Consider the following 13,377-nt stretch of genomic DNA (forward strand, 5'->3'; position numbering starts at 1 on the left):
GATAGTTTCAACCCTGGAAGAAGAGGCCCCTGCTTGGATTCTTTCTTCGCCTCGAGAAAAAGAGAAAAAGTCAATCGAGAGAGGATAGTTTCAACCCTGGATGGAGAGGCCCCTGCTTGGATTCTTTCTTCGCCTCGAGAGAAAGAGAAAAAGTCAATCGAGAAAGGATAGTTGGAGGATAGTTTCAACCCTGGATGGAGGTGTCCCTGCTTGGATTCTTTGCCTTTGATAGAAAGAGTCAATCGAGAGAAGATAGTTGGAGGATAGTTTCAATCCTGGATGGAGGAGTCTAGACGATTTTCCTTCGAGTTTGAGAGGATGCGAGGGAAAGGGAGATTAATTTCGTGGAAATATTTCAAAATTTTTCGGACTTGATTAAATTAAGAGAGGTTCGTGAGAGGGAAGAATGGAGGTGGAGGATCGATTTAGAGGAGCGGTTGTTCAAGTGGCGGGTGTATTTACACGAATAAGCTACTGAGGCTCGACTTTCCATTAACTAGTTTAGTTAAAGTTAACGCGCGAGGAGAAACTGCGGTTTCGGCGGAAACTGGGCGGCGACTTCTGGCCAGGAAGCTGGCCTAGCTTCTTGAAACGGTTTACGGCGATAATAGAGCGGTAAAACGGCGTGTCCCCCGGCCGACTGCGCGAAGGAGAAAGCTTCCGGGAAAAACTTCCTCGCCACGACTAATAACTCGCGCCATGTTAATTCCGGATCCCCGTTTCTTTGGACCTTGACACGCCTTTTCGTTGCATCGAGCTCGGTTTAATTAGGCGATTAAATAGAAAGCGCGGTGGAGAAACTCTGGATTTCAATTGTAATTGCACTTTGACCGTGATTAATATCGACGATAAACGCGATGTACGAGATAACAATTGAGAACAATGTGAAAATTGTATTTCTTCGTACAACGATTATTCAATTTTAATCGTTGGAAATACTGGTTTCTCGTTTTCAGACGATAATTTAAATTAGAAAAGATTTAGAAAATATAAAATTTTCTAAGAAATCCAAAATAATTCGTAGTTAAAGGGTAATCGAAAATAAACGTAGTTAAAAAATTCGTAGTAAAACAATTTCGAAAAACGTGTCTTCGATCTGCGTCGAATTCCTGAATTCTTGGAGAGATGGAAAGAAAAGAAAGGAAAGAAAAGGAAAAAGTCTAATTCAGATATCACTCAAATGACACCTGGAACGACGTGGACGGCAAGAAATGACTGAGGAGAGCGAGGAGCAAGTCATCAGCGCGGAGAAGGGGGGAGCGCAGGAGGTGGTAAGAAGAAACCCTCGGTCATCAGCGGCTCGAATCACCTCGGGTTGTCTCCACGGGCCGGTGATGAGCGAATTTCACGGGGGTTCCGGGGCAGCACGGGCCACTCGCGTGTTTCCATTTTTCACGGTGTCTCCACGCCCTGGAATCGGTCGTGGAAACGACAATTATGACGAATTATTGCGATGATCGTTGAACGGCCACCGTCTCCCCACCGTCACGCTTGTCCCTCAATGTCCGCTTTGATGGCCGCAATAAAATTCTTCAACTTGATTGTCGTTAATGACCCTCCGATGACAAATCATTAAAGCGAAACTGACAGGCGGATACATTTATTCGACGCCTCGTTTGCTTTTACGGGACCAGATACCAGGTTTTATTTAAGTTCGGAACAGAACTTCAAGAGTTCACGACGATTCTTTATTCGATAGTTGTTTGTATTATTATTATTATTATTTTTCGATCGATGAGGATGAAAATCAACTAATTCTAATTCGAATGGATTTTTTTATACAAATATTATTGTTAAATAAATTTGATCCAAATGGAATTTGGTGGTTACGATGTAGCGTAGAAAGCTGGGAAATTTCTGAAATTTATTGTCGAGGTCGCAACAGGGGTATTCGTGATATTGAAGCAATATGTTACGTGAAATTTTGCGGAACGATTTCTTTTTCTTTTTTTTTCCAAATAAAAATTTGGCAAAGAACAATTTAAAATTAAAAAAACACGAGGAAACTTTTAATGCAAAATTATAGTAAAATATAGATAGGTAGTTTACATAAGATTATCAACAAAATTGATAATTTGTAATAATTATTTAATAATATAACTGAATGAAAGTATCGAGTATTCTCGTGTAAAAATTTAGAAAAGAAAGAAAGAAAGAAAGAAAGAAAGAAAATCCAATATAAATCCAAATCAAAGTTTGTTCAAACTCGTCCGACAACAAAAATATCTCGAAATAAAAACATGGAGGAGGAAGGAAAATCCAGACGCAGACGTACGATCGATCGTGCAAACAACCACCCCTCGAAAATCGTCCTAACGCCCCTAGTACCATTCCCAGACTCTACAACCTCTAGGGTTATGTAACTTTGAGATGGCGAAGCGTTAGTCGAGTTTGAAAACGTAGTGGATCTAATCTGTGCCAGTTGTAGGATATCCCAGATGGTGGATCATGAGAGATACGAAGTCCACGTAGCTGGAACGTTCCCCCTCCCCGTTTTATTCCAAGTAGTAGCGAGCTGGAAGGGTAAACTGGAGTGCATCTGAGAAACGGTAAACGCAGAATGCCCTCCAGTTGGACAGTAATTAGTCCGATTTCAACTTGTGTGAAAAACGCGTTAGAAGTTTTTTTTTTTTACTCGAAAATAGATTCGCTATTTGCGGTGAATGAGGAAAAAAACAAGAAGGAAGCGAAGAAGAAACTAAAAGAGATGGAAGAATTATCGGGAATAAGATTGTTTTGTTGGGATGGTTAAACAGAAGCTGATTAAATCTTTCGAATTTTTAAGCGAGAATTTCTATTTAATTGAAATTATTTTGTAGATTCTTTTAGATTCTTTGAGGATTTTGTAATTAAGAGAGAATTAATAATGTATAGGGTACACGGGTTGAACATTAGTAATTAAAATTTTAAATTCAAGTTTCTCAAAATCCACTTAAAAACTTCCCAACTGGTTAAAATGGAGTAATATTATTTTAAAATTTTCTAAAATGATTCCATCAAAATTTCAACATACTAAAATCCATTGTGTATTTCCAACGCACAAGTTACACTTATCCTAACCTCAAAAAAACTTGACTCGCTCGTTCTATGCCGAATCAAATCCAATTACGTTGAAAACCGTACTCTCGACTACTATCTCGCTATTACTACGTCACTCTTAGCACAATGCCACGTATTTCTTTTTTTTTTATCAAAAGTATCGGGATGAACCTTCGTCGAAGTTGCATCAAATTCGCGTCTCTTCGAAACTTTCTAATAAGGCGTCGAGACGACTTTTAACGCCATCTGAGATCCGTTTTCGCAATCCGTGGACCGTTATGAAACACATTGCAATCCCGAACTAACAAGCGCAAGTGAAGGTTCGAGAATCGCAGAGCAGAAGGATTCCGTTTCTTTCGACGGTTTCCGGTGGTGCTCGAAAGGACGAACGAGTTCATCGCGGCGCGAATTCGCGTGAAAAGAAGCTTTCCCCGGGCAAGAATTTTCCGTCGGCGGAGTTTCGATTTAAGGGAAGTTTAATTCGATGGAAAACGAGGGGTTTCGGGTGGATGCTATTAAAAAGTAGTCGCGACGTTCCGGCTATCTATCCTTTCGAACGGTGTACGAAGGTGTTTTTCGTTTCGAAATTTTTTTCCAATGTGATACGTGATTTTAAATTACGATTCAGAAGATAATCCTCAACGATTTGAACAACAACACGTTTTTATTATATCGAAGAAAAGATATTTCCACTTATTAAAATTTTAAATTTTTGACGATAAAAATTTTTTTCCCACAATTTTTTTCAACCGATTTCACGTATCGCTTCTCGTCCCTATTTCCTTTATTTTGAAATCGTTCAACGTTCCCCGTAATTCTCGCTAACAATTCTCGAGTCGAAATGCAAGTTTTCCATATGAAAGAAGCACCCTTATCGCTTCTGGATATCTTCTCTACATGCAAGGAACGTGTTTCGGAGGAAATGTTCGACAATACACGAGATACAACGACGAATACGTATCGTTCGAAAACGTACGTTGTATCAACAGCACCGATTGAGTTTAACGAGGAATCAATAAACGACAAAGCGAATATCGAGGGACACGGATCTATGCTTTTTTTCTTTTTTTTTTTTTTTTTTTTTTATCCGTATATCCGTGCACACGGCGATAAACTGTTGCTCTTGGAAATTGGAAACGATGGATCGTCGCTTTTTAGAGAAGGAATATAAGGAAGGCGGTTGTTGAAAAATATAAAAAAAAAAAGAAAATTTCAGATTAAAACGGAACATCGATCAAGTGTTTCGTTATTTATTCAACGAAAATTGTAATAACGATTGTTGTGTTTCCACTCTTTAGACAACTTTGTCGGAAAATTTCATTTCGTTTAATTAATTCGTCATAAAGATACATCGCGTCTCGGATATATCTCGATCAAAAAATGAAATATCTCTGCAAATCCTCCGTAATATTAATTATTTCGCGTTAAAAATTTCTTCGATCGAACAATTAAATTCGTTCAATTTATTTCCTTCTTTCAAAATTCTTCCAAATAATTCTTTCCACGATTCTTTCTCTAATTCCAATCTCTTAGCGATGATAAAATTCCAAAAAAAACGATCTTCGAAAATAACACCGTGGACTCGCTTTCCAGGTGGGGAAACGAAGCGACGAAATGGACGGTGTCTACGATCCTTCCGTCTACGAGGTCAACGTCCTCTTACCCTCGAACAGTCGCCAGTCGCGATTCCACCCCCGTGGTGGTGGTGGTGGAGGAGAATGGCGATGCGTGACGCGCCGAAAAAGAAGGACGCCTGTTGCTGTCGACGTTTTAAACCGAGCCAATCGATACGATTCGAGGTCGACCCGATAACCTTTGCTAATGGAACCCCTTTCTCTCTTTTTCTCTGTTGAGCCGTCGTCGAGCCGCCGACACGTCAATCACGATCGTGCTACGTGTGCCGGGAGGGGGTCAACGACTCGCCAACGAACGAAATCTACATTTCAGCGAAACGTTTGATCGAGAGATCCAAGGTAACACAAGGTTTTTTTGAAAATTAATTTTTTTTTTTTAACATATTGAAATTTAAATATCTTCGCAAAGGGGATGGAACTTTAGAGATTTTTTGAAAATAAAGCGGATAGAATTTTAGAAGAACGGTTATAAGAATTCTTGAACTCTGTCCAAACTAATACGATATTACACGCTGAAAACGAAATAATATCCCCAGGAAATAATAATAAATTTAGAAACACAGGTCCAACGTTAAGGATAAATCGTGGCTAACACCGGGCGGTCCAAGATTTCTGCACGTTGTTATATCTCTTCGTATTCGTGTACGATAAACAGTTCGATCGATCTTAATTACGTTGTTTTCACAATCGAACGAATCTGGAATTTATTAATTTGAACCGCTGATATTTCTATTTGCGAGATAACAGCGAGATAAGCCGCACGAAAGTGCAACACCTTCCCTTAATCGCTTGGAAGGCACGCGAGAACTTCATCGATAAATTTATCCGCGATTATTAAATCGGCTACGATTCCTTTCGTATAACTTTTCTTTTTTTCTCTCTCTCTTTCTCTCCCTTCTTCCTTTTCTAATTGGCGAACCAATGCCTCGATACGATTTATCGTTATTTTAAAATCGCACAGCAATTATGATACTTCCGTGGAAAATTATATTTTCATATTGAAATTTATATTATACGATTCTTTTAAAAAAAAAAAAAATAATAAGGATAATAAAGGTAATTATGAGTTTCGTAATATAACGGTTCACCGATTTTTCAGTAAACTTTTATCAAGATTTGAATATTTATGGATTTTCGATTGAGTAATAAGATAAACGGATCCAACGAGAATTTCAAATTGCTTGTAAATTCAAAAGAAGTTCAAGTGAATTAATGCAATGTAAAAATTGTTAGTTAAAAATGTGCAATATGAAGAGCATTATGCGTAATAAGGAAGATAAGTGCAGATATTGAGTAATTGTTTCTCTTACATAACGTTTTTCTTTTATCTCGAGAAAAATAATTCAAAAATAAATCGACCAATTACAATGAAGCAAATATAAACTTTTATTCATAAACATTTCAAAAATCAATATCACGCGAAAATAATCAAGGTATTCGATAGTCGAAAGTGCCGAAAAATTTTTTAAACTTTTTCTCGCTTTATAGAGAAAAGATGACACGCGACAATAATTCGAATATCACGAAATTTGGATCGTTGGATAAAAATTTATACACGATATTTCAAAGAATGTCCCAAAATTAACGCAAGATTTGAATTTGCCGCCATTTTTGTATTAAGTAGTTGGCAACCCTGAAAAAGGAACAGCTTGACAGCTGAGAGAGTTTAGGGTTAGTAAAAAAAATTTTTTAAAAACTCTCTTTTATATTTAATTCAAATCTTGCGTTAATTTTGGGACACCGTTTATTATTTCTCGAAGAAAGAAGAGAAAAAGGGAGGAGAGAATCGTACATCGTTGTCCATTAAAGAAGATTCAAAGCACGTGGTCTAATAGGAGATAGAAAGTGAACGAGGATAGAGTATTTCCTTCGTCCAGGGATTGTTTGAACCCGGTATAATGTTTTTCCCGATGCAAAGAAGAAGAGAGTGGAGGCAGAGGCTCGGCTTTAATTCCGTCGCTCGTCTAGACGCTTTTGTCTGGTCAAGAACCGCGTCTTCTTCCCTTTTGTCGATGATTCGCGTACGCGATATACGCGTTGAATATAAAAAAGATCGCGTGTCCCTTTCCCTTTCGTAATGCGCCATTATGAATTTAAATGTGGATAATTGCGCGAGAAGATTTTCTTCCCTCCCGAGATTAAAAGATTAAAATTAGCGACACTTTGGAAAAGATGAAAGTGAAACTATATTTTACGCGTGTGATTAATAGAGTGGATACATTATGAGGTGTATCGTTCGTTAGCGTGTTAATCGTTCACTGCCACATCGAGTGTCCATTTCACTTTCTAATCGGTGAAAAGGCGAATAATTTAAGCCAGTTTTGAAACATGGTCAGTTTGCTTCTTGTGTCTTGAAATTTTCTACTAATTTTTTTTTTTTTTTTAATTCCTTTCAATGGATTGTGAATATTTATGTATAAAAATCACGTGCAAAAACATAGAACACAGAATACAAAAGTATAGTTATTCGTTACTATATTTATCCATAAATTTAATCCAATTCAAAATATTCGACTAATTCCGATGAAAATTGCAAAAATTGAATATTCTAACAATCTTTACATAATATTAAATTAAAAGGTTTATTTTTTGTTATATAATTGTTAAATATTCAAATTTAAAATTAAAGTCACTAGAAAATTACTAGAGCCAAGATCAACGCGCGGGAAATTTAAATATCGCGTGGAGACCGCGATCGGATTAAACTTCGAAAATTATAAATACATTCGATTACTTTTCAGCTTTTCTAGACTAACTTGCATATATTCGCATATCCTCTCGAATGGAATATCGGATATACGTGCCGGACAGCGGTTATTGTGCGTACGTGCTCCATATTGCGTGTTAAGCTTTCTGTGCTGGCACAGTACCGGATGTTCTCGACTTTATGTATTTTATGCCAGATACCGTGGACACGTGAACCGCAATGACGATAAGGAGAAAGAGGAAAAACGATAGCGATAAGTGGGAATTCTGGTGAGCTTGACTCTAGGGTACTTGCTTGGCTGCTCAATTGAGTAAAGTATAGATTAAAGAGATTTGCTTAACATAAAATTTTTAATTTGAAGAAGACTTAATTTTATGGATATGAATATTTAAGAATTTTTTGAATTAATTTTATTTACGTATTACGTAAAAAAAAAGTACGATTATATAAATATAATATTAAACGATAAATATGCTTTATGTAATAATAATAATTGTTAACATCAAGAAAGTTCTGAGAATGGAATTTCAATGACAGACACTATCAAGAAGCAAGAAACGTATGAAGATTATAGAAATCTGCTGTTTAGTTGTAATTTATACTAAAATTCAGGGCAAGCTGAAGCATTAGACGGGTACAGCACGATTTAGGTGTCTAAATTCGCGAGCAACGTAATCCTAAACCGTAAAATTAAACCACGTGAACCTTATCTATGTTTTACAGCCGTGCTAGGTTGTGATTCTACCAAATCCATCTAAATCTATCTGAAACCTGGCTCGAACAGAAGTTCGAATCGTTAAAACGACTTAATCTCGTTTCCGAATAATAATGTGTGCATCGACATGTAAAATGTGTAGAATTCGCACGATAAATCAATTTTTACCAATATTTTCATTCTATTTTTCCTTATTGAAAAAAAAATAGTAAAAATTTTTCATTATATTTAAAAATTTTTAATTATTTAAAGTTTTCTTTTGATTAATTTTCAAAATCGATTTATTTTATTGTTGCTATTAATTTCTAATCGTGTTTATTCTATACGTGTCATCATTTATTCGATTAAAAAAAATCAAATAAATATATTCATATTATAAACTTCAAAAATCAGAAACAATAATTTTTTATTTCGTTATCAAAAAAATAGATTTCATAATCAACGATTTCGTACACTTCAACTAGGCCCTGATAGAAATAGACGTTGTTACTAGGTCATCGAATAGCTTTACAATCAATTACGTAACGATATTTTTTCAAAAACTAATATATTTTCTCTACTTACTTACTTCGTTGTCCAATCAAAAATGCAAGACAAAAATCAATATCTTCCACCTTTTAATCCAATTCTTAACCACAAACTTGTAATTCAACGAACAAAAAAAGAAGAAATCGAAGCTTCCTTTTTCTTTAATTTAATTCAATCGTAAGAAAGCTCCCTCGATTCGAAACGAAATTATATTTACGGCGAAGTTTCTTTCGTGCTTCGATTAGAAGCAGGAGAAACGTTATTCGGTGCGAAACAACGGTTTTTTTTAATTGAACGATCGAACTTGCAGCATGAAAGTTAAAGAGAAGAGAGGGAAGACTGCACCGAAAAACTGGGACGGTTCGATAGTTGCCGGGGCAGCGTTTCACGATGAGCTCTATCAACGACGTAGCTTGAAACTAGTTTACGAATAATCATGATTTTACGAAAAAAGAGATTGGTCAATCCCTATGACTTCCACCAATAGCTTTTCGCGAACGATTCGTAGTCCGAACTAGCTACGAAGCTAACATAGCTTGTAGACGATTGCAAATGTCTACTCTGTATTTGATTAGTAGCATATATGAGATTCTAGACCAGATTTCTAAGATTTTTAGAAACGTATTTACGTTTTTTGAAATTAAATTTTATCTTTGGCTATTTTTATTTTTATTTTAAATAATTTTGGAAATCAAGAATATAAAAAGGTTATTACGATATTATTAATATAGAAGAATCTATATTAATATAGAAGAATCTTTTCAATATAGAAGAATCTATCTTTTTTAATATTTTTAATATTTTCCCGAAATAAATGTAAATATAGGTAAATAGGTAGATATCTTAGATAGATAGATAAATATGTGATGTATATTAATATTATATTATATAAAGAAATAGAAATTAAATTTTTTATGATACAATAATTAACATTAGAACTACCAAATCGAATTAAATTGATCAATTTTACATTTTTGTGATTGTTTGTTATATTTTTATTAGAAATTATCAATTTCTTTTAAAAATCAATAAAAAAAAAATCAGTATATTCGTGTACATATTATAAGTTGGCAATTCTAATGTTGAAATTAGATAAATTAGAAGTAAACATTTCTCTATTTACACACCTTGCATTCCAAATTCACGATCAAAAATCCCACATCAAAACACGCTCTTCCACATCATAAACCTCTCACACAAAACATTTCCTTGCACACAAGTTGTTTACGAGTTTCAAGTGGTCGCGTCACAAGACTCCCTCCATGAGTAAAAACTACGCAGTAACGTGAAAAGAGAAGCATGGACGTTCACCCACGCGCGTGGTATTTATTACGAAAAAAGAAACACAGTGTACCGAGTTACGCGTGGACACTCATTCTCAGAGTTTGTCTTCGTCGGAGTGCTCGGGACAGAAGGATGAAAAGAAAAAGGGACGAGGCAAAAAGGCAGGAAAACAGCGTGGAACAATAACGGTGCACGTTTATCCTCGGACGACAGAGCACGCGATGGATTCCTTTGTAAGTGGACGTCCCCCACCATCTTGGAAAGCCACTTAAACGCGCCTGCGCAGTTGCAACATATGCGTGCACATACTCATGGGGAACATGGACATCTGCGCGGGAACAGCTGCAATTGGCGAACGATCAGTCTGGATGTAAAGCATTCCCTGTGGCTAATCCAATTTTGGTATGTTTTTGTAATTACGAGTGGAGAACAGACGGTGATATATATACCGTATTATATAGAAAATGTTGATATATTTGTGAAGCGTTTTTTGAAGAATCTATTCTTAACAAACATAAAAGTTGGCTTCTCTATAGGTATTTATATACACACATATATATATAGTATAGGTTATGTACATTAACTTATATTACTTATTTATATGTTGTATTGTATGTATATTTTTATACATATAAAAGAACATTAAAGAACAAACACAAATATTGATATTGTTATGTGAAATATATATTTTACATGTATTATATATGTACTTTCATATCTTTTTTTACAATTCAAATGAGTTCAAAACTAAACATGATGACATTTTAAAGAAGTTTATAAAAGATAAGTTTAAAATTGAATATTCTATTATCCTAATTGGAATTAACTAATTATTTTGTCAAAATATATTAAAACTTTCTTTTTATATATCACATATTCCAATATTTTCATCTTAATATATATAATTCAATAATGAGTTTCATTAACAGATTTATGTTATTAGAGAAAACAATAGTGTCCGGTAATTAATTATAATCCTATTTTTACCTCTATTTTCCATATGAATTAGATTATTAGATTAGACTTGTTAGAACTTTTACCTTTCAATCCTAAAGAAATCATATACATATTTCACAAAAAAATAGAGAAAAAAAAAATTATTCATTTCTTTCCTTTCTAATATACATTTCAAATCCAATAATAAATTAATCTAACTCTCATCTCTTTTTCTTTTTCAGATAACTCAAATTTGAAGCCCAATAATAAATTTTACATGTTCCAAGCCTTTGATTTCACCTCCATCCATTGCGTCATTCCGAATTAAAACAATCTCCATTGAACAAATCAAAAGAAAAGGAAAACCAAGTACTCCAAAGTAGCCGATCTCGAAAGCGAGAATTAACGAGCGATCTCGAAATCGTGAGGGTTGTCTTAATTAGATCGCGACTCCGTCTTCGTCGGTGTTCTTTTTCAAACTCGAGGGCACACGCTGTTGGAAATCGTTGAAACGATGCAGAAATAACGAGAACCGGAAAGGAGAGAGAAAGAAAGAGAAAGAGGAGTTTGAAGTGCATGGTGGGCCCTCGACCGATCAAAGCAGATTCGCAAAGTTGGCCCAAAGAACAAGGAATACCGAGTGGCTCTCCTCTCGTCGAATGTATCAACGATCAAAGGGTTAATACGCGTTGGAAATTCCTTTTTTTCCGGTAATTAAACTTCATCCCTTTCTGTCGTGAGCTTTACTTGCTTGGAACTATCCTTGACACTTTATTTTCATTGATGAATTCTATTTTTTTCTTTCTTTTTTAGTTCTCAAAAGGATTGAAGATGAAGTTGTTTCGCAAAATTTTGACGATTGAGGAGGAAAATTAAAAAATTTATTGAGAAAGAGGAAAATTTTATAAGAAATTTAATGTATATACTTTTGTTCAATAATTGGAAAGAAATTGGATGAATAATGATTAATGGATATTTTTCAAGTAAAAACTTTTTGTGAAATAAAATTGATCATGATTTATACCGAGTATTAAAATTTTATCAGAAATAATAGAAAATGCAGAGAATCAGAGAATAAAATGGATGCGACACCCACGCGTGGCTTTTATAGTAACCGGAATAAAAAACGATAAATGGTTCTCCAAAAATAACCCTTACAGTTCTTTTAAGCAGTCTATAAGACGCTTCTTATACGTCTTCGTGCAAAATTCACGAATGCACTTTTATCTTTCTCATTCATGGAATCCTTACGAAAAAAAAAAAAAAGAAAAAAGAAAATCATACGAAGCGAGTAAACAAAGTGAAATAAAAATAAAATGTTGCTCAAGATTTCTGGATTTAAGTCCAATAAAAATTTCATTCCAACGTTTCATCAATAAACACTGCATCGAAATCTTCAAACGATTGCAATTATATAATAAACCTAAGTCTTACGATAACCTTAACCTTTTCAGATCTATAATTAAATATAAATAAATACGAACACGTATAGCTTGCAATAAAAATACACTTCGCAACAAAGTATAAAGGAGTAATGATATTATTACAATCCAACTACAATAATCTATCCGAATAGGTAATCTAAACATAAGATTCGTTGAAATTTCGTCTAAACATTGAACTTACCAGAATAAAATCTATCACGTTTGAAAATTGAATTTTCGATCCAAAAAAGAAAAAAACAACAATGGCGTGCTTTTCTTAACGCGGCAAGAAGAAGGAAAGATTTGGAATAAAATTTGAAAAGAGGAAAAGGAGAAAGATAAAGGAGCGAAAACTCGAGGTGGAAAAGTCGCGGCCGCAGGCCACTGAGGTCGGCTCGAAAGCACTAAAAATCCACGCAACAGGTCGTTCTGTTTAGCCGAGGATCGAGACTATGCGTGTGTGTCTTCGCCACGCACGTGTTTCCCCTTCCGTCTCGTCTTTGCACGCACGTGTATCCTCCCACGCACGGAAGTAACCCGTTCCTTGCTCGCCAGTACAACGAAGAGAAGGAACATTGCGACTCACAGCTTTCGCTGCTCCATTCAATTTCAACCTTATCGTTTGTATTTCTCCTTTCCTTTTTCATTTTTCCTTACTCGAAAACTTTAACCACGCGATATTTTAATACTTCAATCGGAAATTATCGATACGATTAATTTAATGATCGCATATAGAAATTGACAAACGAAATGAATATTACGATAAATTATCGATAAGTATACAACCAAGAAATGATATATCGATAAAAGGAATTAATTCAATACGAATTCTCGATTAAAAATATAAAATACTCGGAAGATTATCTTAAATAACATGCTCACTTTCCCGAAATTAAAAATATGTTTCAACCGTGCGCGGCTAATTGATCTTAAAACGAACTAAAAAAAAAAAAAAAAAAAAAAAAAAAGAAGTTAAAAATACTTGAAATAGCAGGAATATCTCGTCAATCAGAGTTGGTAAGTTGTAAATTAATCAGGCTTACGGGAGCAATGTTAATTGCGGCATGTTATACCTTGATGTAATTAGCTTGCAAGCTCACCTGGACACGC

The 13,377-nt window shown here is 35.0% G+C and overlaps 1 protein-coding gene and 1 long non-coding RNA gene across 9 annotated transcripts in view; one reads left to right on the forward strand and one right to left on the reverse strand.

Annotated features, from left to right (window-relative positions):
• The window catches only part of LOC410956 (serine/threonine-protein kinase NLK), a 181,611-nt gene that overhangs the window by 85,573 nt on the left and 82,661 nt on the right, over nucleotides 1-13,377 (reverse strand). Inside the window, exon 1 of one of the 8 annotated variants that reach the window (XM_016911235.2) lies at nucleotides 8,660-9,039. The exons of 5 other annotated variants lie outside the window; for them this stretch is intronic. The gene's annotated coding sequence lies outside the window, so the exon portion shown is untranslated. Of the gene's footprint in view, nucleotides 1-8,659; nucleotides 9,040-9,750; nucleotides 9,884-13,377 lie in introns of those variants that run through there. 2 more of the 8 variants (XM_016911236.2, XM_016911234.2) reach the window with 2 other exon arrangements.
• LOC102653714 lies at nucleotides 10,171-12,109 on the forward strand. The gene is made up of 3 exons (XR_001702378.2): nucleotides 10,171-10,309; nucleotides 11,086-11,553; nucleotides 11,657-12,109. It is a non-coding gene; the product is annotated as an uncharacterized LOC102653714 (long non-coding RNA).

The sequence above is a fragment of the Apis mellifera genome, linkage group LG3 (assembly GCF_003254395.2).
Source record: "Apis mellifera strain DH4 linkage group LG3, Amel_HAv3.1, whole genome shotgun sequence".
NCBI classification, from domain to species: domain Eukaryota; kingdom Metazoa; phylum Arthropoda; class Insecta; order Hymenoptera; family Apidae; genus Apis; species Apis mellifera.